The sequence below is a fragment of the Lygodium microphyllum genome, chromosome 29 (assembly GCF_053477565.2).
Source record: "Lygodium microphyllum isolate KBCC chromosome 29, Lygodium_microphyllum_v1.1.10, whole genome shotgun sequence".
Classification (NCBI taxonomy): Eukaryota; Viridiplantae; Streptophyta; class Polypodiopsida; order Schizaeales; family Lygodiaceae; genus Lygodium; species Lygodium microphyllum.
The window spans coordinates 2613305-2640732 of record NC_141163.1 but is presented as its reverse complement, the minus strand read 5'-3'; the positions used below and the strand labels follow the sequence as shown (position 1 = coordinate 2640732).

At 41.4% G+C, this 27428-nt stretch overlaps 1 pseudogene; it reads right to left on the bottom strand.

Annotated features, from left to right (window-relative positions):
- The window catches only part of LOC148010314 (tryptophan synthase beta chain 1-like), a 58228-nt pseudogene extending 38752 nt beyond the window's left edge, over positions 1 to 19476 (bottom strand).
- Positions 19477 to 27428: the final 7952 nt, after the last annotated feature.

Below are 27428 nucleotides of genomic sequence, written 5' to 3'. Positions count from 1 at the left end.
TAAGATCAGTTCTCTCCAACAAGGAAGTAAACAACCAAGTCCAATTAACCATCGCGCACATGGGAATAATCTCCAGCAAGACGATGGACCAAGGCAAATACTACAAAGAGGAAAGGCTGTTGTAGAGGAGCTACCTCATGGTAGTGGAGTCAGCCTTATTGAGGCTGTACGTGTCAATGATACTGAAACTTCTAATCTATGAGCCGTAACAAGAGGTCAAAAGATTAAAGAGGGTGACAAAGGAATTGTAAAATCTGTCGAGGGAAGCCCTAGCAAGATGCTAGGGAAAAGTGAGCCTAAATCTTGATAAGGAAGGTGAACCGTTAAGACTTCCGATCCCGAGGAGGATAAAGGATTGCCAAGAAAGAAGGTAAAGGAGGCTAGAAAAGAGGACCAAAGCCAATGGAAAGACCAAAGGAGAGAATGGTTTGGCGCGAAAAGAGGACTTTGGCTAATTACCATGACTTTGATCTAGCAAGTTCCCTTTGCGAAGTCAAACCAGACGTGAATCTCCTGCAATTGATTAAACTTTCTCCAAGAGTACGCAAGGAATTCAAGAAAATCTTGCAAATAGGGTATATAGTAGAACCTTTGGCTATAGCTAGAGTGGGGAAAGATTGGTTCGATCATGCTGAAAAGCATTGCCCTAGGGTTCCAGCATTTGTGGATGGAATATTAGTGGAGCATGCTATCATGGACACTGGATCCTTTGTCAATATCATAAGTTTAGACTTGATGGAGAGGTTAGGTCTAGAGATCCAAAAAGACAGCTCCACACTTCTTAGGATGGCTGATGATAGTCTAAGACAACCAGAAGGTTGCATTACTAAGGTCCACGTTACAGTTGGAGCGTGGAATGCTATCTGGACTTTAGAGTGATAAGGTTTGCAGGGCGTCCTAGCTATCGGGTTTTGCTAGGCAGGCCATGGATTTCACAGAAAGACTATCAAGTCGATATACCCACTGGTCGAGTGATTCTAGGTCGAGGTGCCCATCGTGTAATAGTGGATGCTTACCCTGAGTCTCCTCAAAGTGAGAGAGATCCACTATCCTCTAGTGAACTAGAAACAATAGATGATCCATCTGGTAGTGAGACGTCATCGAGTGATGGATCTAAGGAAGAGTCCACTATAGAGGATATTTATCATATAACCTTGAATGAGCCAATAGAGCCTCATGATCGAATAAGAGATGCAGACGTTATTGAGCTGGATCTTGGTATGCTAAATGATTTGTGGCCAATTAAATTAGGGTCCATGCTCAGTTCGGAAGAAAGAGAGGATTATGTGTCCTTAATTTGAGAGTTCCACGATATCATTGCTTGGAGCTATGACAAACTTCAGGGTATTCCTCCCAGTCTAGCTATGCATACTATTCCTGTAAAGGAAGGTACCCGCCCTGTACATTAGAAAGTAAGGCATATGCCTTTTGAATTAAGGGATGTGTTGTACGAGGAACTACAGAAGTTGTGAAAAGTGGTTTTGATCTTCCATGTTCAAAATACTAAATGGTGCTCACTAGTAATGATCAGGAAGAAGAAGAATAACCAAATCCGCCTTTTTGTAGCCTTTAGAGAGATAAATAAGCAGACTATTAAAGATTACTATCCATTGCCGTTTATCGACCAAATTTTGGATCAACTAGCAGGTAGGGAAATCTATTCGTTTATGGACTGCTTTGCAGGGTATAACCAAATGGCAATTGCTGAGCAAGACAAGCTAAAAACGACGTTTATTATAGTCTTCAGTACCTTTGCGTACCATGTGATGGCGTTTGGGTTGTGTAATGCACCTGGTTCCTAGCAAATAACATTTGACAAGACCTTTGGTGACATCTCCCCAGAGGAGCTAAAAGTATTCATTGATGATATGGGGGCAGCCACCGTAAAAGGGATAGGTAGTTGATCATTTTGCGCAAGTGTTTTGAGTGTTTCAAACAATTTTGCATAGCTCTTAACCCACGAAAGTGCATTTTCGGAGTCCCTTATGGGCCCTTGTTAGACCATGTGGTCAATTCCGTAGGGATTGTGACTGATCCTGAAAATATCAAAGTCATAGTCGCCATGAGTCCGCCACGTACTCCAAAGGAAGTGCATAGCTTTCTGTCATCAGTAGGGTATTATCGGAGGTTTATCAATGCCTTGGCAAAAAGGACGTTTTCAATGACCAACCTATTGTCCTTTAATTGTCAGTTTTCATGGAGTGATGCTTGCAAAGTATCTTTTGATGATGTGAAGCAAGAGCTTGCCAAAGGACCTATTTTAAAAGCACCAAAAAGAGGCAAAATGTTCTATATATTTTCAGCAGCAACCATGTATAGTATCAGCTATGTTGTTTAGCTCAAATTTGGGAGGAAAAGTGGTACCATCAGATAGCTTTTGCTAGGCGGAAGCTGGGCATATCGGAAATTAACTACACCTATATAGAGAAGTTGTGCCTTGTGATGGTATTTGCGACCAAAAAAGTTCAAGCACTACTTTCTTTATGAGAGGGTGGTTTTTTATACAAAGGCAGAAGGGCTTCGATTGTTGTTGAAAAAGTTACAGCCGCCTGACCGTTTAGCAAAGTGGTTAATCACTTTGCAGGAATTTGATTATGAGATTAAGAGCAAGACGCTTAAGCTTCAAGGCATTGCAGAATGTCTTGTGGATTTCGGAAAGCCAAAAGAGGTCTTTGCCGAAGGAAGTGACATGAAAACTTTATTCAAGATTGACACGGCATCCTAGTATGTTGCTATAACGCACTATCTTTCTACGGGAGAGACTGGAGCTGCTTTATCAAAATCGGAGAAGAGGAAAATTAAACAGCAGGCATTAAAATTTTCTTTGATCACAAGCACATTATATCGGCAGGGTGTTGATGATATTTATCACCGATGTGTTATGCATGATGAGGTTCCCTTTATTTTGGAAGAGTCCCATGACTCCGCTTGTGGAGGGTACTTTGTTGGGCTGTTAACGGCACAGAAAGCATTAAGAGATGGATATTGGTGGCCGTCCATCTTTCAAGATTCCTTTGAGTATGTCAAGAGACGTGATACCTGTCAAAGGCATGACAGCAGAGAGAATAGGAAACGCCCACTTACGCCTATCATGGCTATCCTTCCATTTGAGAAGTGGGGCATTCACTTTGTGGGTCCTATCACCCCATTGTCTACTACTCAGCAGAGGTACATTATAGTAGCAACTGATTATTTTAAAAAATGGTTAGAAGCACGAGTGACGAGGCAGGACAATGCAAAAGAGACTGTCAGTTTCCTACTTGAGCAAATCATCTGCCATTTTGGTCCACCAAAAGAAATAGTATCGGACCGTGGAACTCACTTTTTAAATAAAGTGATTAAAAGTCTGACTCAAGCTTGGCAAATCAAGCATAACAAGACAACCCCCTATAACCCGTAAGCAAACGGACAAGTCGAAAGTAGCAATAAGCAACTTATGGGTATCCTATCCAAGATAGTCTCCGAAAAGAAGCGGGACTGGGATACAAAATTATATGTGGCAGTTTGGGTGTATAACACAACGTTTAAACGAGCCAATAGCCATACCCCTTCAAATTAGTTTACGGGGAGGAGTGTGTTTTACCCTTAGAAATTGAGTTGCTGACCATTAGATTCACAATCAATCATTCTTTGGGTGATGAAAATGCTCTCTTTGAGCAGTTTATGACTATAGCCCACTTAGACGAGCTCGAATTGCAGAGTTTGTTGCACTAGGAGGTAGCTAAACGTCGGATGAAACGGTTGCATGATCTGAAAGTGAAGAGATATACTTTTAAAAAGGGGCAGTTAGTTCTATATTACAATGCACGTAGGGAGCTATTTCCAAGAAAGTTGGAACCTCGATGGGATGGCCCTTACAAGATAGTGCAGATAGGAAAAAATAAGTCTACAGTTCTATTAGTTGATCTACAAGGGATGGAATTTAAGAATAAGGCCGTTAATCTTAATAAGATTAAACCTTATTATTTCTAAGTATGCTAACGTGGAAAAATGCATTGCAGGTCCATGCTGGGGTTGATTTGAGACCTGCATGAGAGCTTAAATTAGTTGATGGGGCAGTTAATTCCTTATTTGGAGCACCCATATCACAAGCAAAGATATCATCAGGGGGGGCTTATTTGGTGGAGCAAGGGATATAAAGTGATTGAGCAAGAAGACGGTACCTTTGTGTGGGAAATTAAAGTTTTTTGCCATCACTGCTTACAAATCTTGACAAGCATCCATGTTGAGTTTAATGAAGAAGGTGCGATGGATCCGTCAGTTCATCCTTTAAATATGTTGAAATTTGACTATCATAATTACAAATAGCGGAGTTCTTGATGGTTGGCTATGTAAACCCATTATGGACGTATATATTATACTTTGATGGAGCATCTAGGGGCCCTAATAGAAAAGGAAGTGTTGGAGTGGTTATCCGAGATCCCCAACGTAGAGTTACAATGAAATTAGCTGCTTATCTTGGGGTAGGATTTACTAACAACATGGCCCAGCATTAAGCTCTGATTATGGGATTGAATATTGCCAAGAAAGGAGACGTTAGACGGGTGTTAATAAAAGGGGATTCCTAGCTAATCTTAAATCAACTCAATGGGACATATACAGTCTGGAATCCTCTCCTTTGTATGTATCATCGAACTGTTATAACCCTACTTGATGAATTTAAGAGCATATCTCTTCAGCTCATTCCACGTTATTGGAATCAGTTCGCGGATTCCTTAGCTAATTTTTCTTATGAGGAGGATCTCTTCTTCAACTATGGTCCTAGTCTAGATGTTGTTATTGATACTAAGACAGGACGTGGTCGCTTGTAGGGGATGTTATCAGATCACGCGTTATATGGCAGGCGATGGTTGATATGGGTAATGCAAAGAGTAGCCGAGACCCATCTACCGTTGTTATCTTGGACCTGTTGAGATATCGAGCTCCACTCGTGATACGCCAGGGTGACCGTTGTGCATTTATGTCACCGACGTGTTAGTTGTAGATGCGGTTGGTACACCGCCCCTGAATAATAGCTACATGATAGCTATCCTTATCTACTCTAGTTCGTGGCTCAGTTAGTATGCCACCTTAGTTAGTTGAGTTTGGTTTGAGACCCATATCTAGGGTTCTTCTATTTCATTGTACTTGAGTTCTTTTGGCTTACACAACTAAGAAGAGGAAAACTGTTTTCAGCCTCCACCCTTGTGTGTCTTCCCCCATTGTGCAAGCAAGAAAGCTTCAAGCGAGACTCCTTCCTTCTCTCCCACAATCTTGACATGGTATCAGAGCCTTGTTCGTGGTAAGGAGCTCAAGAAAGCAAGCCAAGCTCGCGGTGTTCTGGTAAGAGGAGCAGTGTTGCTTTCATTTTCTGTTTTGGGAGCAGATCTCTGCACGTAGCACAGCCGGAAATTGCAGGAGTGCATTGTCTCAGGTTGAGACGCCCTTCGCGCTGAAGCAAGAGGGCAGTATATGCTGCGGGAGAGAGCTTTAGCTTTCGGCGACCCTATTTTTTTGATTTGAGGCCATTTCGGGGCCTGTTTTGGAGGCGGAAGTTTTCTGCACGCACTCAGGAAAAGGCTCAGTTTTATGCTGTGCAGCCACTGTTCTACAGGTCGGTGAATAGTTACTGTAAAAATTGCATTGTATGCTTGTGCGCAGAGACATTGGGAGTTACAGAATCATCCCTGTTGCCTGTTGATGCAAAATCGTCACTAGGAAGTGACTGTGTGGTCAAATACCACTTTCGCCAGTTTTTGCAGATTTTCCCTTGTGAGGGTGAAGCTGTGGTTTTTGCAGTGACAGAATTTTTTGCAGTATTCTGTAATGGCGTCTGATTCTCTTTCACAGATTGTCACTGAAAAGCTTGACAAGAACAACTTCCAAGCATGGAAGTTTAGAATGACAAATTTCCTTATGGGAAAAGGATATTGGGAATTTGTTGCAGGAAATGAAGAAGAACCAGTTCTTCCTGATGTTCCCAATCAACAGCAAATGCAGGCATTCAAAACATGGCATGAGAGAGCCAGGAAAGTTATGTATTGGCTGTCTATCAGTATTTCAGACTCTATGATTGTGCATATTCAGGATGCAAGTACGCCAAAGGAGGCATGGGATACTTTGTCAAAAATGTACAGCACAAATACGCAAGCCAGGAAAATGCAGCTCAAGCAAGAGTTGCATAATGTGCAAAGAGAAAGTATGAGCATCAACGACTACCACATGAAGGTGAAGAAGATTGCAGATGCACTTGCTTCCATTGGGTCGCCAGTGGAAGATGATGATTTAGTTTCCGTGACCTTGAATGGTCTAGGAAAGGATTATGCACAGTTTCGGACATCCATTTCAGTTCGTGAAAGATTTCCTGATTTTGAGGAGTTGATTGCTCTTCTAATTTCTGAGGAACAGAGAAATGGTGGTGCATCTTCTTCAGGAGGAACTTCAAAAGAAGCTGTCTTCTACTCAAATGCTGGAAGAGGTAGAGGCAGAGGTAGAGGAGGCCGATTTGGAGGCCGTGGCAGAAATCAGAATATGCAGCAAACTCAAGAAAACCAGTCCTATGGAGGAGGACGTGGTAACTCTAGAGGCAGGGGGAGCCAAAGAGGTCGTGGTGGATGGCAAAGAGGCCAAAATGCAAACAGTAATGTTGAATGCTACTACTGTGGTAAAATGGGTCATATGGCTAAAGACTGCTATAAAAAACAGAATGACATCATGAATGGAAAACTGCAACAAGGGAATTATGCATCTTCTAGTAGACAGGGTGATGACAGAAATGAGCATTTGTTCATGGTGCAGCACATGAACAATTCTATGACAAGTGCAGAAGAAAGCAATGATGTATGGTATGTTGATTCAGGTGCATCAAACCACATGACAGGTCATGCAGAATGGATGGAGGATGCAAGGAAAATGGAAAAACCAGGATTTGTGGAGACTGGTGATGATACTGCACATCCTATTGTGCAGATTGGAAAAATTCCCTTGTCTATGCAGGGTGGGAAAAAGAAATACCTGTCCGATGTATTTCATGTCCCGAATATCACCAAGAATCTGGTTTCAGTTGGTCAAATGGTTGAACAGGGCTTGCAGGTCAGATTTAATCCTCATGGATGCTTTGTTGAGGATATGAAAAATAAAGGTCGCTTGATAGCAAAAGGAAAGAAGAAGGGCAGAATGTTTACATTGGATGCAGACATGTCTGAATTGAGTGCAGCAATGTTTGTACATGGGACCGGTGTAGTTGCAGATATTGATATCTGGCATAAACGCATTGGTCATGTTAATGTACAGCGACTTAAATCAATGCAGGCCCAAAATATTGTTGCAGGATTGCCAAAATTCAAGGTTGCAGAAATGCATAAGGTATGTGAAGCCTGTCAGTTTGGAAAACAGGTAAGGAAACCATTTCCTAGACATGTTCAAGAGAGTGAGAAGCCATTGGAATTAATCCACTCTGATGTGTGGACTACTAAAGCTGCATCTCTTGGAGGCTGTCATTATTTTGTCACTTTTATTGATGACTATAGCAGAAAAGTTTGGGTGTATTTTATGAAAAAGAAAAGTGAAGTTTTTGGGCATTTCAAAACCCTTAAAGCTATGGCTGAAAAAGAAACAGGTCTGCAAATAAAATGCCTAAGGTCAGATGGAGGGGGAGAGTACCTCTCAAATGAGTTTGCAAAGTTCTTGCAGGAGCATGGCATAAAGCAGCAATATTCATGCAGTTATACCCCACAACAAAATGGAATTGCAGAAAGGAAAAACAGGCATATTGGAGAGGTATCTCGTGCCATGCTCAATGAAAAAGACTTGCCAGATTTTTATTGGGCTGAAGCAGTTGCTACAGCAGTCTACATAATGAACAGGACTCCCACTGCAGCAATACATGGAATGACTCCAGAGGAGAGGTATACTGGTAGGAAACCAGATATTTCTCATTTGAAAATTTTTGGTTGCATTGCCTATGTACATGTGCCAGATGAGCTGAGATCCAAGTTGGATCCAAAAGCTGAGAAGTGCATCTTTATTGGTTACTCTCTGCAGCAAAAAGGGTATAGATGCTATAACCCTTCTACTCGTAAGTTTACAGTGAGCAGAGATGTTGTTTTTGATGAGATGAGTAGCTGGTATAAACCAGTAAATGTGATTGATGATGAAGATGCACAAAATGGTAATGCTACACAGAATTCACAGCAGCAGTCACAAAATGTTAGTGGACCTGGAGCGTCCTCTAGCAGTGGTTCACATTCTTCGCCATGGACAGGCAGATTGAGATCAGGAGAATCTTCTCAAAGCAATGCAGATAGTGGTATGCAGGTATCACGAAAAGGAAAAGAGAAGGTTGATCAGCCCATGTTTGATGTGAATGCAGGTCACTCTTATGTGGATGGTGAATCCAGTGGCTCAGAACAGAGCATTGATGATGAGTTGGGTATTCCTTCTATTGTTACACCTGGAGTAAGGAAGACCAGGGATGTTTTGAGAGCACCTGGGAGTGAACCCACTTTGCGCAGGTCTACCAGAGTTAGGTATCCTGTGGATAGGCTGAAATATGATGGATTTATAGCCATTCACTATGCATATATGGTCAAGGTGATACAGGAACCAGAACCCACTTCTTTTGAGCAAGCCATGGGAAAAGAAAAATGGGAGAAAGCCATGGATGAAGAAATGGATGCCTTGGAAGCAAATGCTACATGGGAATTGGTACCTTTGCCTAAAGGTAAAAATGCAATTGGCTGTAAGTGGGTTTATAAGGTGAAGCACAATGCAGATGGTTCTGTAAACAGATACAAGGCAAGATTAGTAGTCAAGGGGTATGCACAAACATATGGCATTGACTATGAAGAAACATTCAGTCCGGTTGCAAGGATGGCAACCGTAAGAGCAGTCATTGCTATGGCTGCATCAAAGGAATGGTCTTTACATCAGATGGATGTAAAGAATGCCTTCTTGCATGGTGACTTGCAAGAAGAGGTTTATATGGAGCAGCCATCAGGTTATGTGCATGATGTTCATCCTGAGTTTGTTTGCAGGTTGAAGAAAGCCTTGTATGGCTTGAAGCAAGCACCTAGAGCATGGTCTGACAAGATAGGACAGTATCTTGTCACTATTGGCTTTCAGATTTCCAAGGCAGATTTCTCACTTTATGTGAGAAAAACAGAGAAAGGTATTATGCTACTTGTCATTTATGTTGATGATTTGATTATGACAGGTGACAGTGATGAAGATATCCTTCATGTGAAAATGCTATTGAAGCAGAAGTTTGAGATGAAGGATTTGGGAGAGCTGCGTTATTTCTTGGGCATTGAGGTGATTAGATCACCAAGTGGGATACAGCTCTTGCAGAGGCAGTATGGATTGGACATGCTGTCCAAATATGGGATGACAGGCTGTAAGCCTATTTCAGTTCCTTTGGAGCAGAATGTGAAGCTGAGCACAGATGCAGGTGAGCTTCTAGAAGACCCTACTATGTACAGACGCATAGTAGGAAGTTTGATTTATATGACTATTACCAGGCCAGATTTGAGCTATGTTGTTGGATTGGTAAGTCAGTTTATGCAGGCTCCAAGGAAACCACATTTGGATGCGGCTAGACGCATACTTAGGTATGTGAAGTTCACATTGCAGTATGGACTATTTTATGAGACTGGGGTTCAGATACAGTTGCATGGATACACTGATGCTGATTGGGCTGGTAGTATTTCTGATAGACGATCTACCAGTGGATATGTATTCTCTTTTGGGAGTGCTGCAGTCACTTGGAGCAGCAAGAAACAACCTACAGTTGCCTTGTCGAGCACAGAGGCTGAGTACAGGGGTGCAGCAATGGCTGCATGTGAGGTAGCTTGGTTGCATAAGCTACTTTATGATATGCATCAGTCTACAGATGGGCCAGTTGTCATTTATTGTGACAACATGAGTAGTATACACTTGGCAAATAACCCAGTCTATCATGCTAGAACAAAGCACATTGAGGTGCATTATCACTATGTGCGAGAGAGGGTTTTACTAGGTCTTATTGATCTAGTTTATGTCAGCACAGAGGATCAGGTAGCTGACATATTCACGAAGGCATTGGGCGCAGAGAAGCTGCGCAAGTTCAGAGACCTGCTTGGTGTGCAGGAATTGGGATTGAGCTCGAGGGGGAGTGTTGAGATATCGAGCTCCACTCGTGATACGCCAGGGTGACCGTTGTGCATTTATGTCATCGACGTGTTAGTTGTAGATGCGGTTGGTACACCGCCCCTGAATAATAGCTACATGATAGCTATCCTTATCTACTCTAGTTCGTGGCTCAGTTAGTATGCCACCTTAGTTAGTTGAGTTTGGTTTGAGACCCATATCTAGGGTTCTTCTATTTCATTGTACTTGAGTTCTTTTGGCTTACACAACTAAGAAGAGGAAAACTGTTTTCAGCCTCCACCCTTGTGTGTCTTCCCCCATTGTGCAAGCAAGAAAGCTTCAAGCGAGACTCCTTCCTTCTCTCCCACAATCTTGACAGGACCCATAGGTTGATCAGAAGACATGTTATGCGTACGACTCTTGCTATATATGCAGGAGGTATGGGCCATAATTTGATGCATTTAGTTTAGGGCTGAGAGCCTTATTTTTTCCCTTGGAATGGAGTGTATTTGCGTATATCTGCCTTCTTCCAAGGAGGGATCTCTATGAGCTATTTTTTTTTATTCTGTTAGGCCAAGAGGGCTAGTTGCTTTAAGTAGTTAATGTCTGATTCCGTTAGGCCAAGAGGGCCCTATCTCTATTTGGTGTAGGTACGTTTAATGCTTTGTTGTTTTAGTGATTGCACCATACAGATTGACGAAGTCACTAGAGGGAGCCTTGGCTGTGAAGAAGCTTCTTGTGGCCATTCTAGGTGGTTTCGTTCCCTTTTCTGGTTTTTCCTCTTAAGCAATTAATGATATATGTGCGGGTGAGGGTTTTCTTTCTTGTTGGACTGGCACTTAAGGCATGAAGTCCCAGGTTTAGGTTAGGTATGTCTGGGGGAGGTTTGAGTAGTGATTGCCTCTTGCAAGGCATTGTCAGGCATTGAAAGACCTATTTTAGATGGGAGTTCTAGTGACCCTGTTCTGCTGACCTGCTAGGCAGCCGTTCTAGGAATTCCTGTTAGTTGTGAGGCAGTTAGAGAAGCCTATTAAAACAATGATGGAAAGAGACAAAACCCTAAAGATCTGAAAGCCAATATATGAATATACGGAGGTGTGTAAAAAGGGGTTGTATCCCTTCAAAAATAGAAAAGGAAAGAAAGAAAAATCCTTGAGTTGTTGTTTATCGCCTTGCAAAGGCCTGGTAGGTTCCTGGGGACGAGTAAGATCCGGGGCCGATACCTTGCCCTTTCCTGGGGGTGACATCTTGCCATAAAATAAAAAAATAAAAGAAGGTTGGAGCAAAAATAAAAGTGAGCGTTAGAAAAGGATTTAGTGTCGCCTTGCGAGGTCTTGGTAGGTTCTTGGGTACCGAGATAGGACCTAAGGCCAATGCCATGTTCTCCTTGGGTCACTACGCTTAGCTCCCTCCTTTTTACATGCTCGAGTATGGAAAATGAGAGGTTAAAAGAAAAACTGTGGTAAGAAAGATAATACCTTTTGATCAGGCTATAGGAGTCCTCGCCTAGTAGGAGCTCCTAGTTGAGTTGTCCTTAGTTAGGTAGGTAGTTCAGACCACCACTTAGGGCGATCTCTTTGATAGTTCTTTTTAGCTTGGCTGTGTTGGAGCAGTTGGTTAGTGACTAGCTTCTGACTTTCTATCAGATTATGCTAGGCCTATTTCTCGTGGATTTCATGTCTTGGTTTTGTCAGGGGGTAGGGTATGAGCTGTGATGTGTTTTGTTGTGTATCTATTTTGTATCAGCTTGATGCTTTTTTTTGTTGTTTCTGTGTAGATCTATTCATGGGACTCGACGGGGTGAGCCGCCCTCTCCCGTGGGGTCACCAATGACAGATGATTATTGGTGTTGAGAAGTGCTTAAAAATAGCCAAAAATTATGAATATCAAGGGAACAATAGACTTCATCGAAGCGGCGATGGCAATTAGGACAATTTTAAGCGGCAAGTGCCTAATGTGCTAGTGCTTATTTTCATGGAAATCAAACGATGGTGGATGGTCGAGCTGGGATTTTCCTAGATGTAAAATGACCTAAGGAATCCAACACAAGTCTCGGATCTCCGTTTCGAGGTCCTTTGATCCCCCATTTAATCCCCGCAAGGTTTGGGGTTGTGAAGCAGCTACTGGATTTGGAAGCCGAGAAGAGTGTGACGAGGCCCAGCTTTGTAGATCTCGATGCCACGGAGGCATCTGTCCAGAGGGATCTCGATTCCGATGTCGTTTGCTCCCTCAAATCTGAAAAAATCATTTTCCCAAAAGTGTAAATGCAAGAGGCTTGAACTAGATAAGTGGATTGGAGTTTTAAAGCTCTAATTAAAAGAGCTTAAGGGGAAAAATCCCACAAAATGAAACGATGGGGGGGGGGGGGGGGAGGGAGGGGGTGTCTGTTTTTTATGCCCCCTCTTTTCTTCCCAAATCATGATTTTCAGATCAAGTGAATCAAGAGGAATGCTCCTGGGCTTGGAATGCTTCTATCCTTTGCCCTTCATCACCACAAACCGATCGAAGAATGATGCACTGAGTGAAGAGAACAAAAACCAGTGTTTCTCTTTCCTTCCTCTCTCTCCTGCATAGAGGCAATTCATGTGCAAGAAATCAAGAAGGAGAGGGGCTAAAGAATGCTTGTTTGGCTGTGATCGGATTGCTTCAAGATGAAGAGGAGGCTGAGGAAAGAGATCCAATACTAAAGAATGGTTGCTGATCATTTTGTGGGTTGCTCAAAATAATGATTAAAAAACCCGCAACACGCAAGACATGCGGTATACTTCAATTTTGCAAAGAAATTTGATTGTTTTTGTTGTTCATATGCAATGAAATTTTGTTTGAACATTGTTTACATCATGATTGAGGGCTGTAACTATAAAAATACAAAACCCGTAATGATTTAGAGCTGTTATTAATGCTTTAAAACCTGTAAAATGTCATTTTCAATGGAAATTAGTGGTCTTTTTCAATTTTGAGGTGGAGAAAAGGGGTGAAAATGGGATAAAATCAAAGAAAATGTTAAGTTTCAGTCAAAACAATAAGCCAATACAAATGAATCAGAAAATATCTAGTTTCACTGAATAATAAATAGGAAAAATAGCAAAAAATAAAGAAAAATGGGGTTTTCGGGCTCAAAAATTATATAAAAATATGATTTATGTGTGTGAATATTTGGCAAGGTTAAAGATGAGGTCAAGCCTTAGTTTTACCTCATCTTTTATGTTATAGTCCGTGTTTATTGCTTTTTATATACAAAAATGATACAAAACAACCATTTACACCTATGCACCGCAGTAACGCTTAAACGGTAAGGGGAGGATGAAGTTTGTGCAATGATCTAATTGTTGAAAAGATACAAATTCTGATTTCCCTCTTTGTGCATAGCATGTAGGGATCGTTCCATAATTAAATATAGGTGACTAGTAGCACGGAAGTTCCGGTGCTAGTCCCTAAAGCAGCCATCACGTAATGCTTAGTTCAAATTCATGAAAGGGCTGTTTTTCGCACCTCACATGGCTAGTTTTTTTTTAATAATAAAATGGTTGTGCATAATCGTCATACACCTTGCATGAAGCATGCCATGTGGTATCTCCTAGAATGCATTGCACTTGTTTGATAAACTTAGACCAACGCTGAGAGGACAGGAAACCTAAGTTGTACGTTACATGGGTGTTTCCGTTGGGGAAAGTTCTATGAGGAAAATAAAAATCTCCTAGAATGCTGAATTATAAAAGAGTGGAGTTTGTGCATTATGTTTTATATGTTGGAGTGACACATCTTGGGGCCAATCCTGGAGGTGTAGGAGAGTCGCAGTGGAGCTACGACAATCAGACGAGGGATGCTTCCCTATGTGTGTATTATGAGGCATTATGCCTATATGTTATGGGATCTCCCTTTGAGGAGAAGGGAAGGCGAATGTTGGACTACATATTGGATACAAACACAAAATTGTCATAAGCATTTCGTGCAAAGTGAGTTTTAGAAGATCCTGGCCCGCGAGGCCGTGTGGTGGTGGGGTTGTCTGTTGTATGCATGAGATCCAGCTAGTGCCATAGCCATTGCCAGCCCATTTTAGGTCCCATCATGTGCAGTTTGCTGATTGTAACTCTATCATTGTCTGGGTAAACATTAAAGCCTTAAGCTCCTATGTCTAAACTACCATCTCTGTGTGTCCTAAATAAATTTGTAGATGTAAAGCATATAGGAAGGGTATTGCCTAATCTAGTAGGGACTAACACTGGAGGAACTGAGGTAGGAATTGTTTCAGCCACATGCTTTAAGTGCTTCATCTAGAGGACCAAAGGAGGGGGGAGTCATGATTTTCAAGGATAGGTTCATAATCTTCAATAGAAGGAGGGGAACCACTAGAGGATTTTCAAGGATAGGTTCATAATCTTCAATAGAAGGAGGGGAACCACTAGAGGATTTTCAAGTGGTGGTGAAATTTCATTTGCAAGGGGTAGAGTATGTTAAGAAAACATACAAGTAAGAATCTTAAGTGACATCCGTCACATTACCCCTAGTGACCCTGATAAAGTGTTGATCCATTTTGGCAAGGAGATAAGAAGTCCAATCAATGGTCATGCCCTTGAGTACCATTCTAGAAGTAGTGAATAATTCCTTGGACATTTAATTAGATGGAGTCTTGGCAGGCATGAACATGTCCTAAAGGAACTGACAAATCTTTTTTTGAAATGGATGGAAGATCATGGAAAGGCAAATATTAGAGATAATGATGACCCATTTAGCATCCATTAGGTTCTTGGTCTACCTTTGTAGGAGCTTCATAAAGTCCACATTGGAAAAGATCTAGTAGGCTATTGGAAAGGTTTCTTTGGGTGATAGGGAAGAGATAAATCCTTTCCCAAGCCTTGAGATGTCATCTAGACAATGGTACCACGAACAAAATCAGATTGCTTGTTATAATAGGTTAAAAACTCATCACACAGGGTAGAATCATCGATAAAGAGTGACAATGAGAGAGCCACAAAATGGGATAGAATGGCCTTAGTAATAAGGTGCGATTCCAATAGTTGAGAATAGTTGCGACTAACGAAAGGAACATATTGGACACTGAGAGGAGTTTGGGTGCCATTCAGATTTAAAAAAAAACACACACACACACCACACCACACAAACAAACACAAAGGATGCATGCAAAATAGTAGAACAAAAGACACATAAGATGTGGATAGAGTATCAGCTTGTATACACAATACAAAAGACCACCCTAAGTAAACCACATCCTAGAAAAAATTCGACATGACCTACCCTTACATGTGACTGATAGCTTTGTGAGATGCAAATATATAGGCATCTTGATCCCCTGTATCAAGAAAATAAAAAATATATATACATCATATCCCACACTACATCAACATGACCATTAAAATACCAAAAACACAAAAAATTCACCAACCTTACATAATAGAACCAAGACTGGTGGACTGCACTTGAGAATATGGATTGATTAAGAGATTTCATCACCTCACACCCACATAGCACATTCATTTATGAGATAATAAATGTTTAGTGTAAATAGATTTAGATTTAATGGTAGGTGAATTTTACAAATTATTATCAATGGGTGATTTGTTTTACTAGGTGATCAATCTTAAAAAAGAAAGCATTGGTTCCTTTTATCCATTAAAGAAAATTATTACGTATTCATAGTGCATTAAACAAACATTGAACTTAGAACTCGACTCTGAGGGTCTCTAAATGCATATTCATTTTTACAAATTATTTTATTTGAAGTGTTTTTTTTTGCCAACATGTGCATGAGTAACAATTGGTTCATTGTATTAATAAATTACAATGTGCGGGCTCAGCACATGAAGCGTGTGAAATGTGAATTGTAGGTTTATTTTATTTAATTTAAAATGGTATGTGTTGAGCTTAGATGAATGTGAAAAAGTGATCGACGGGTTCATTTTAGCAATTAAATGTGGTTTGTGGGGCACCAACAAGAGAAGAAAAAAATTGATGCCTACAAGATGTGTGAATGTACACTAATTTGAATGAGCACACGAAAAATCAATTAATGGAGAGGAAACCACAACCATGAAGCAATCCCAAAATGCAATCCAACCAAGCTGGAAAATTGACAGCTTAAACACGTGTATTTTTTCACGATTTTTTTTTAGTTTGATGGAATTTTTCTCAATTTATGAGATTTTGAGTTTTTTTAAAAGAAAAACAAATAACACCAATAAGGAAGAGGGATTTTGGGGGTGGATCAATCAACTTATTTGTGTGTTTTTATTTTTTAAAATAAATAAATAATATTGGGACATGTATGGATATGTGTTGAAGTGGTTTTGTTTTTTTTTTTCTTTTTTAATTTGTTTAAAATATTACATTTTTAAAACTCAAAATGGTAAAAATAGTATGGCATGAAACATTCCAAAATTTTATAGCATTTTTGTAATATTTTTAAATTTTAATGAATTTAGAGGATTTTAAACGTTTTAGTTGATTTTATTTTAGGTTATCAATTTTTTTGGTAATTTTAAAATAAAAAGTGGATATTTCAAAAAATTTAGATTTTTTGCAATAAATTTTTATTCTTTAATGTATTCTGTTGGTTTGTAAAGTATTTTTAGTAGTTTTTAATTAATTGTTCAAAAACATGTATATTAATTGCAAGAAGGTGTGTATACAAACCCGCTACACTGGGCGTGAACAACAACTCTACAAGTTCCATGGCACGATCAAGACAACATCCATGTCCTTGTGTGTAAACAAAGGCCAACCAACCACATATGCACGAACATGATAATCCACGTGTGAACAATCCATAACAAGAAAAATACGTGGGTCCACATGGGTCGCATCATGGGACGAGTGGTGGTGGTTGGTTAGTGTTGGGTGATTGAACATACTAGGAGGCAAAGGCCAACATGGGAATAGGGGTTGTATGTGTGTGTGCGTAGGGGGGGGGGAGGGAAAACGGGGGCTGGAGGGAAAGGGGGTTTGGGATGGGGTGAGGAAAACAAGAGCTCTAGGGGGTTGGGGGAGGAGATGGGGGAGGAGGAGGAGAGGGCAAGGAGGAAGAAGAGGTGGTGGGGAGGTGGAAGAAGGGGTGGGGGTAGGGGAGGAAGGGGATTGCGAGTAGGGTGGGGTAGGGTAGGGGGGCTAGGCGGGGATAGAGCATGGGTAGGAGGGGAGGGTAGGGAGGATGCAGAGTGGGATATGGATGGGGATGGGTAGGGATGGGAGGTAGGGTGGGTTGAGGATGGGGGGCGGGTGGGGGATTGGGATGGAGGGTGGGTGGGGTAGGCGAGAGAGATGGAGGGTGGGTAGGGGCTGGGGGGTGGGGTAGGCGGGAGGGTGGGTAGAAGATGATGAGGCAGTTGGGTAGGTGGCAGGGTGGGGGAAATGGGGAGGAGAAGGAAGGAGGGAGACGGCAGGAGGGATGTCGAGGGTGGGGGAAGGAGGGAAGCGTAGAGGGGGGAGTAGGGAGGAAGGGAGGAAGGGAGGAGAAGGAGAAGAAGCAGAGATGGGGAGAGAGAAAGAGGTGGGAGGTGTAAAGAATGGGATTAGAGGGTCTTACACGGGGTTAACACGGGGTTAGCACATGCAAATACTCGGTTACACTAATGGGGTATTTAAGGTGTACAAGGACATGATTAGGGTACCATTTGATAAATACAAATCTGTCTCCTGACCTTCACACTCAGCTCCCATGGCTTTCTCTCTCTCTCCCCCCTCTTTCTCTCTCTTTCTCTCTCTTTTCCTATCTTTCTCTCTCTTCTCCTAGTATTTCTCTCTCCTCTATTCTCTTCTTCTCTCTCTTCTGCAGTCTTCTTCCTTCTCTCTCTTTCTTTTAGGTCTCCTTCATTACAGTTGGTATAAGAGCTTAGGTATTTGGTCCCTTCTTTCTTCTCTTTTCTCACATCCAATTCTATTTTAAAAATAATTATTAAAAAAACTAGTCAGACAAGTACAGCATGGACAGCAAGAGCTGTAAGGAGCAGTGATGGAGTACCACAGGGAGATGGCAAATTTCTTGAAGACCATGCAAGCTATGGCAGGAGGCTGGGACAAATTGAACGCAAGAGGATAAGAATGACAATTCGTTTTCAATCCCTAGTGAACATTAAAAGGTTTAAGGTACAGCATGGATAGCAAGAGCCGTATGGAGCAGTGATGGAGTACCACAGGGAGATGGCAAATTTCTTGAAGACCATGCAAGCTATGGCAAGAGGCAGGGACAAATTGGATGTAAGAGGATAAGAATGGCAATTCGTTTTCAATCCCTAGTGAACATTAAAAGGTAAACCTGTCAAGAAAGGACTGAGAGGAGCTTCGCCATCAGTGACACTCATGGACCTTCCTCCCTCTTTCCTTTGCCCTTGCCAATCTGCTTCTTCTTCTTCTCAAAGACAATTTCACCCATTGTAAGAACAAGGATTTGAGAATAGCCGAAGTCGCCGCCATAGCGCCTGTTGAACTTCTCCACCTGATTGGCATCCTAAAGGAAGACTATCTTGTTGCCCTGATAGAAGGGATGGTTGCCCAACCAAACATCCACCACATACTTGGGCTACATGCTGCAAGTCGTCATCATGAGGTCACCATTGCACTAGCCCTCAGCTTTGTTGTAGAAGGTGGGGTGGATCCCCTCTTTCCTACTGCAAGTCGCCCTGTCGAGCTCTCTCTCAACCTCAATTAAAGCTATGCTCGAGAAGAAGGTCGAAGATACTGAAGCGGATAAGTGACACATGCCTTCCTGTGGCTCATCTGAAGCCAAGGGATGCTCCTTCAGCATGCGTGATCAGAGGGTCGAGAAGCTTTTGGCCTTGGTGAGAGCCTCACACTATGCCCATATCTGGTAGAGAACTCCGCATCATAATTGTCTTCATCCTCTTTTGTGATTTCTTGTATTGCACAATCCATAGACCTTGTGCTTTGAGATCGATTGGGTTTCTTGACCTCTTCCAACAGCTGCTGTGTGGTAAGGCTTAGCGTGTGGCCAAGCCCTCTGATGAATTTGTTAGAGGGAGTGACAGATTGATGTTGATTCCCCTTTATCTCAGTGTGTGGTGATACATGAAAGCTCTTTGATGCAATAACTCCCTTTGGAGCTGACCTTAGTGCTCAGTGTCTTTGATGCAATAACTCCCTTTGGGTGCTAACCTCAATGCTCATTGTCTGGCTTGAAGCTTTTTCAGGGTAAGCCAAGAGGAGGAGGAAGTCGAAGTGGAAGTAGGGTAGAAATCCGGAACTTAAGGTCATCTCTGAGGCAGTTGCAGAATTCTCTTTGAAGAACTTTGCAGCACAGGACTTGTCTAACTCAGTCATGCACATTTCTAGAGTGTAGAGAGGGTCAGAAGATAAGCCTTTATCAGTAGCAGATGCTGTGTAGATGTGCCATTTGTGCATCTTAGTGTGGTCACCCAGAACATATGCCTTGCTGCCTAATCCAAGATGGCTAAAAAAGTGATCGAGATAGGGTACCTCATCCGTTCTCCGTTGCGCCAATTATGGCGCCAATGATGACCCAACAGTGAACCTTTCGCGATCTCAGGAATATCCATTGCTTTTTTGGCCTCATGCGATTCAGATGAGAGAAACTCCTGCTTGAATGGCACCGAGCCATCCATAGAACTACTGTGCTAATGTCTCATCCCTTGCTGTTGATCCAGATTCATTACAGGTGCGACACTGCTATTGTTTGAACCTGCAAACACATCATCAATTGACACACTTCCATATGTTGGAGTTTTGTGGGAGGCATCAATTGGGCATTTGATGGAGACTTGGAGCTAGGCAATGCTGCAGATGTTGCAGAATGTGAATTGACCTTGTCCACATTTGCTAGAGGAACATGAAGCTGAAAAGCAGGATCTCGAAAATCCATACCATAAATGATGACATTATTATTACTATTGTGTGGTTTCGATTGGTGATTTGCAGTAGTCCATGCATTGTCTATGTCTTGCCGACATTCGCTGCTACCATCACTTCTGCTTATGCTTCTTCCCAGGTCTGGTTCAGTGTACATATTATTCTATGCAGCCTATCCACTGGTTGATCTACCAAAAGGCCCACTCCTATTTGAAACCACCTTTTATATGTTGTTTCGTAATCTTCAGCACAAAAATTACTTCTAGAGCCTCTTGGACTTCGTTTTGGGAGCAGTAACTGTCCATTGTTTAGCTCTACTGGTTCACAAGGCGGGTTCAAATCAATCCATGTGCATACACTAGGAGGATTTGCACTTGTGGTACAGGAAAAATGAGGAGGTTTATTCTGCCCAACTAGGCTTCCTGGTTCTATGTCATAGTCTTGAGACATGTCAAGTGGAGTCTCAAAAGCCTGAAGCATGTTTAGGATGAAGCAAAAATTTGCAGATATACACCTTCATACTTTTTGGGGAGATGAGACAGAATCTCCTTTTGGGCAAGTCAAAGTTTGTTATATGATCTCTCCCGGTGTGCTACATCTTGCTCCATGGCAACTGCATAGTTGAGGTAGGCGCTAATGACTCTTGTGAGAGACTTGATTTCAAGCACCTCCTCCACCTTGCTCATAGCTCGATCCATGGCATACTAAGATAGAAGACCATGTGTAGAATTTGGGATTTTTGTGCAAATTACTGGTATTTGTAATGAAATTGATTGCTTGACATGAACATGTCCAGAACTCAAAAACAAAGAATTGCCTCAATTCTGATATGGGGGTATGGATTCTTGGCTTCCATCAAAAGATCATGTATGCGGGCAAGATTGAACTTCACATCAGATGTCATACTAATGTGATGAACAAGGCATGGTCTATTTGGATCAGAGTACACACCAGACAACATATGATGGCATGCAATTGTGTAGGCTTGGAATCCCAGTGTGCTATCCTACATGTATCACAACAAGCCTCCCTATAGCCAACCAATTCTGAATATTTTCTGATTAAAGAGGACAAGGAGGAGTATCGTTAAGTGATTTCTTCACTTTGCTGCTACATGAAGACATGGCATCAATGTTGCAGAAATGGTGGTAGCAAGAGGACTTGACATGGCTGTCAGGCATAGTGATTGTAAAGACCAGTCTAATTACTATGATGCCTTACTTGCTGCCGAATCAAGAGCTACAAAGGGAGACTTACAACGCAAGATCAGAGACTCTCGTGCATCTATGAATGCTCCTAGCTCCACCCAAGAGGATCGTGAAGACATGCTTGAAGAAGGTGCCCCCAAGACAGACCATTTTGCTATGCTTAACGACACACTATGTCAACATGAGACCCATCATGATGAGCAACATCAAGAGCTGGAACACCGCCATAGGGAGGTGGAAAACCACCAAGATCAACATCATAGCGAGATAAAGGCTAAGATGGACTTGCTCATAGAGTGCATGGGCACCCTCATCTCCACTCTCTCACCCTCCTCAACTCAACCCAAGGAGCATGGTCCTCCCCGTGAGACCAACCGCCCTCCCCCCTTGGAGATGGGATGTGGCCAGCAAGGTTTTGGTAGCACCCATGGTTTTCCCCATAGCACCTATGAGCTGGGCGATCCCTCTATGCAACATGATGAACACATTCTCCCCTCACCCGTGACGAACCCTTCCTTCCCATCATTGGGACAACATCTCCCCGGTAGTGGAAGCTATATACAAGGGCAAAGTGCAAATTTTGGGAAGCAAGGCCCTAATATAGGTGCACATGGGCAGCATGCACATGGTAATGGGCAGCATGCACATAGCAATGGGCAGCATGCATATGGCAATGGGCAGCATGCACATGGTAGTTTTGCATAGCAAGGCCCCAATGTTCAGTTTGGTTTGCATGTATTGCATGGGAAGCATGAAAATTTTGGGCAACAAGGCCCTAATGTAGATGCACATGGGCAGCATGCACATGGTAATGGACAACATGATTACCCTCACAAGTACTCCTTTATGCAGCAACATAGTTCTTATGCAAGTCATGATCATGGACATGTATATGGTATCTCATACAACATTGGTCAGCAGCATGCATATGGAGATTCTTATGCAATGTAGGAATAGCAAGCCAGTGATTATGACCAGCATCATGCCGATACCTATCCTCATGGACTTGCCACTCATCATATTTATGGTTAGCCTAGGATGCAAGGACACCATTGTAGTCATGTTGGACAGTCATCATGCAATCTTGGGCATCATGTTTATGGGAAACAGTATTGCCAAAGTTTTAGTAATAGTCAACAACAAATAGATGTACATGAGCAGTAGGGCTATTATCACCATATGCAGTATGGATAGCATGACTATCATTATGAGCAGCAGCCACATTGGTATGACCCTCCATATGGACATCATGAGCATTCTTGTCATGGGCAGCCATCTGTTGTACATGAGCAGCAAGATGACTATGAGTAGCATGTTAGAACTATTACTGAGCTAACCAATAGTGATGAGCATGTGTGTAGATTGCTATCTAAGGCTAAACGCATTAGACACCTTACTAGTAATACGATACGGGAACAACATGCTACAGGATTATGCTATCTATGTGCTAAGCCGATATCTTGTGATCATTAAGACAAATGTAGAGCACAGAATGCGAAAATCCTATTTGTATTCAAATATCATTATGCCTAGGATAGGACAGATCTTGCTGAAGACCATTTTAATGTGGATCCAAAGCAAGATGAACTTTCATTCAAGAAAGAAGATCATGTAGATCTTAAAGATCATGCTCATATTACAGATCAAGAAAACATGTCCTTTCAGGAGACCCTTTAGTCTATACACATGTCACATATAAGCGTTGATGCAATACACTTTTCAGCTTATGCAACCCCATGTGTTAATGGCAACATCCAAGCGCAGACCGAGCTTAAACATATTATGCTTATGGCAGACTCGATGCAACAGCTAGTGGTACTAACTGTTCTAGCTTTACTTGTGGATGGTAACCCAATGCATGGAAAGGATAACCACTTTACATTTGACCCCAGTGGTAGTGCAGAGACTCATGCTTGCATGGATGATCTGTATGCTGGTGATGCTTACCATGTAGGTTATCCATTTGATCCCAGGGGTTGGAAAAAAGCTCTATCTACATTAGCACTCCCCCGGTGCAATCCCCTCACCTTGAGGTGGCAACCTTGGCTGAAGGACAACTCAATTTGGGCCTATTTTGTAGTAGACAACCATATGTTTTCAAACAGTTTTGGGCCTGCATTAATTGCACCCATGCATGACCTACCTGGCTGAAAGTACTCTCAACAAGCTCCGTTTTAACATGTGGAATGTCTCGTTTGGGGTTGCCCATGGCAAGTTATGATCACTTTTCCACTGCATGCCTGTTCGGGACAACATGCTGTCCAGTGTTGTCCAACCCTTCTTGTTTGGAATTGGTGCCTATCCTTGTATTGAGTTACCTTCTTCCCTCATGTTCACACTGCATACATGCTCATCGGCCACCATTCCACAAGATTTTACCCCCCCACCCAGCCATACCAATACGTCCTCTTATTGTTTTTGAGGGCAAAAACCTTCCGGGTCGGGATGGAATGTAAAGAATGGGATTAGAGGGTCTTACTACACGGGGTTAACATGGGGTTAGCACATGCGAATACCTCGTTACATTGATGGGGTATTTAAGGTGTACAAGGACTTGATTAGGGTACTATTTGATAAATACAAATATGTATCCTCACCTTCACCCTCAGCTCCCATGGCTTCCTCTCTCTCTCTCTCCTCTTTCTCTTTCTTTCTCTCTCTTTTCTTGTATTTCTCTCTCTTTTCCTAGTATTTCTCTCTTCTCTGCTCTCTTCTTCTCTCTCTTTTGCAGTCTTCTTCGTTCTCTCTCTCTCTTTTAGGTCTCCTTCATTACAGGAGGAGAGAGAAGAAGAAGAAGAGGATGAAGAGAGAGAAGGAGAATATGTTTGGGATGGGGGGAGGGTTGCTCAGAAGTGTGAGGTAAGGCAAAAAAAAAATTGTGGTGCTGGGGGTGAATGGAAGGGGGAGGAGTGTGACATGGCATACCAAATGGCATGCATTTCGAGGCCAAAACTAAACATTTGCATGGACACATAGGGGCAAAACTCTCCATGAAGCCTTTTCCAAAGTCTTTTTTTCTTTATCATATGAGTATCTTGGGTTTTCAAACACTCCCATGATTTGAGAGGGGATGTTAGCCTACCTATATTAGTCATGTTAGTTTGTTATCTCTTGGTTGTGAGCTCTTGTTAGAGTCTAACAGAGACATAGAAGCTCTAGTAGTTTAGGTACATTTTCTTTATTTATTGACTTCCTATGTGCTTCCCTAGGCCAATTTCTACTTTCCACAGTCTACCTACACCTGCTAGACATTGTCATTGTCATCTAGGATTTTTTCAAGGTCTTCCCTATTTTTTGGTATTTTTCTCTTCAATGACCATCATTTAATGTTGGCAGGCTAGCATTTACTAGTGCCCTATAGATATATGAAGAATCAAGGAAGAAGGAGAACTTGGCTTCCATTGTAATCTCCAACACATCCATATCATAAAGCTCAAGGAACTCATGCATTTCCATTTTTCTATCCTAGAGAATAGAGGCTTTCTTATAATCTATGATAGCTTTGTAAGATGGAGCTAGTAGATACAATGCTTACCCCAAAGCTTTAGTTTGTGTCCTGATTTTCCTATCCAAAGAATAGGGAAGGAGATCCAAATTGGGCATTCACTTGCCAATGTATCCACCAATGAGAAGCGTAGCAACCATGGAAGCATGGAGATATAGTTGTAGGGTCACACAAGCTAAGTAGGTTGATAGAAATCATCTCCTAAACTCATCATTAAATGGGAGCTTTCTTCATAAAGGCATGAAGAAACATCTCAAATGTGAGTTGAAACTAACATAGATAATTCAAATGGACTATGTATGTGGTGTGATTGTCATGCGTATTGTGATGGTGGCAAGAGTCCACAAACTTTTCCTAGGCACTAAGAGTTGAAGGCCAAATATGACACACTAAGTATGCAAATTGGTCTTACAAGCTCTCATGAAGCCAATACCATGGATTCTATGATGCCCTAAGTATACAAATTGGTCTTACCAGTTCTCATAAAGCCAATACCATGGAGTTTATGACATAAAAAATGTGATCTTCAAAATATCTGCACATAAAAAATATCTGCACATAAAAAATGTGATCTTCAAAATATCTGCACATAAAAAATATCTTCAAAATGTGATCTTCAAAAGCCTCTAGATGTGATCTTCAAAATATTTGCACATAAAAAATGTAGAAGATATGTAGGAGAAAAAGCATAGCAATGCAACTTCATAGCATTTGACATCTATCTAAGCAGGTTGAGGGTTGCATCGCTATATCTCCCTGAAAGTAGTAAAAATTAGTGAAGCTTGATACACTTAAAAAGTGCACTATTAGGTACCACTATCAGCAAATATCTCTCTAAGAAAGTACATTAGCACTTCATCCTCCTAGATCTTGGATCAATTCAGCCTTTATCAAAGTAGCTTGATGAATGAACTCATGTAAGAAGGGTTCCAAGCCTAAAACATTTAAAAACACATAATAGATAAGCTTGCATGGAATACAAACTTGATGCTTACTTTTTCTCTTTTGAAAACCATCACATGTGTAATGTGGAAACTTTGTAATTAGCATAGGGTAATTAACACCCAATGCTCTGCTTCCTTTTTTGTGCTAGCATAGAACACATGTGACTCATTGCACAATACAATGGCCTCATGAATAGTACATGCATTGAGAGCTCTACACTTATGTATATTCTCGTGAAATTCCTTTATCAACTTGGATCTCCATTTAGCTAGAGAGGGCAAAAGAAAAAACCTTGGGGAAACCCTATCCTCTGAGGTTCCCCCCTCTTCTCCTCCATCTCTTGCCTCCCATCTCTCCTCCTCCTACCCTCCCTCTTACTCCATCTCCTTTGTCTCTCCCATCACATGCTCAAAATCAGCCCCTACTTCCAACCACTTGCATCCACCCACTCCACTACCCCCAATGGCTCTAGACTTGTCCACAATCCCACCGATTGCTTCCTCTCCACATGTTGCTGCCTCTCCATGGGCTCATCCATCGCTGCTTGGTGCTCATTTGTGTTTCTCATTTTGACTTGCCAAAGACCAAGCCATTTTTAACCAGGTTGTCAAGCCAACTCCTTAGGAGTTGTTGCACTGCATAGGTGATCTTGCTAACTAATTAATATGATTTATTCTAGCCTTCCTCAATATTTATGATACTCGTTTATAGTAGTCCAACTTATCTAATATAAAGAACTCAATAAGCTTACATATTCTCGCACTTCGTCTCTATTTCTATACTAGACACTTAAATACTAAAACTAGGATTTTTATCCCTCTGAGAATTAACTTCAAAGCATAAATTCAATAGTTTTATCTAATTCCTTTTATTATCAAATCAACTAGCATTCTTCAAACCCATAAATTCTAATTTTGTTTTAAAACATTTCCCTTGACAATTATTGGTATAACTTAATACCTCGTCAACACTTTTAATTTGCATATAGTTAGACACATCATATTTTATATTAATAATGTTCAAAGTAATAACATCAAATTTTTTTTTTCCTTTGATCCCAAGAAAATTTCATTAAACATAAAAAATTATATTCTTAGGTTTTCTATAGAAGATCCTAATTTTTGTTGCGTTAAAAAACATGATTTTTATCAAAAAATACTATAATGTTAATATAAAATAACTACTTTTGATTCTTAAGACATAGTAAACATCTTTTAAAAATTATGGAAAAAAATTATTTATACCATTTTAAAGTATTTTTAACGGTTTTTTATTTTTTAAAATAAAAATCAGACCTACATAAATTCGAAAAACTATCCAAATTTGAAATTGAGGTTCAAAAACATTTTATAAAAACTCTTAACCAAAGAAATATTTATGCGGATTTTTTTTTTGTTAAATGAGTTAAGGCACTTATGTAAAGTACGAGAATTGTAATTTGCATCTTTGAAAGCCGTGTCCTTTGCAGTTCTGCCAAGGGGAGTCTATCCAGTCATTCCCAATGGTGAGCTCATCATTTCCCATTTCCTGAGAGATCCATTGGCCAATTGCATTGTTGCCATGGAAATAGCCACTTGTAACTCTTTTAAGAGTTAATCTTGATTAAGTCTAAGCTTAAAAGCTTAGCCTCCATGGTTTCCAAGACCCTCTCACTTGAGCATTGGCACTGGATCCATGCCCTCCTAAGTGCCTAGTGTCTCCATAAACTTAAATGGGAAGGAATCCAAGCCTACCCCATCCAGATCACCTTCAAACAAGACCAGCTACAACAACAAATCTAGCTTGGCGCCATCTCCCTAGAGAAGCTAGCCATGGAGCTCATCTACCAT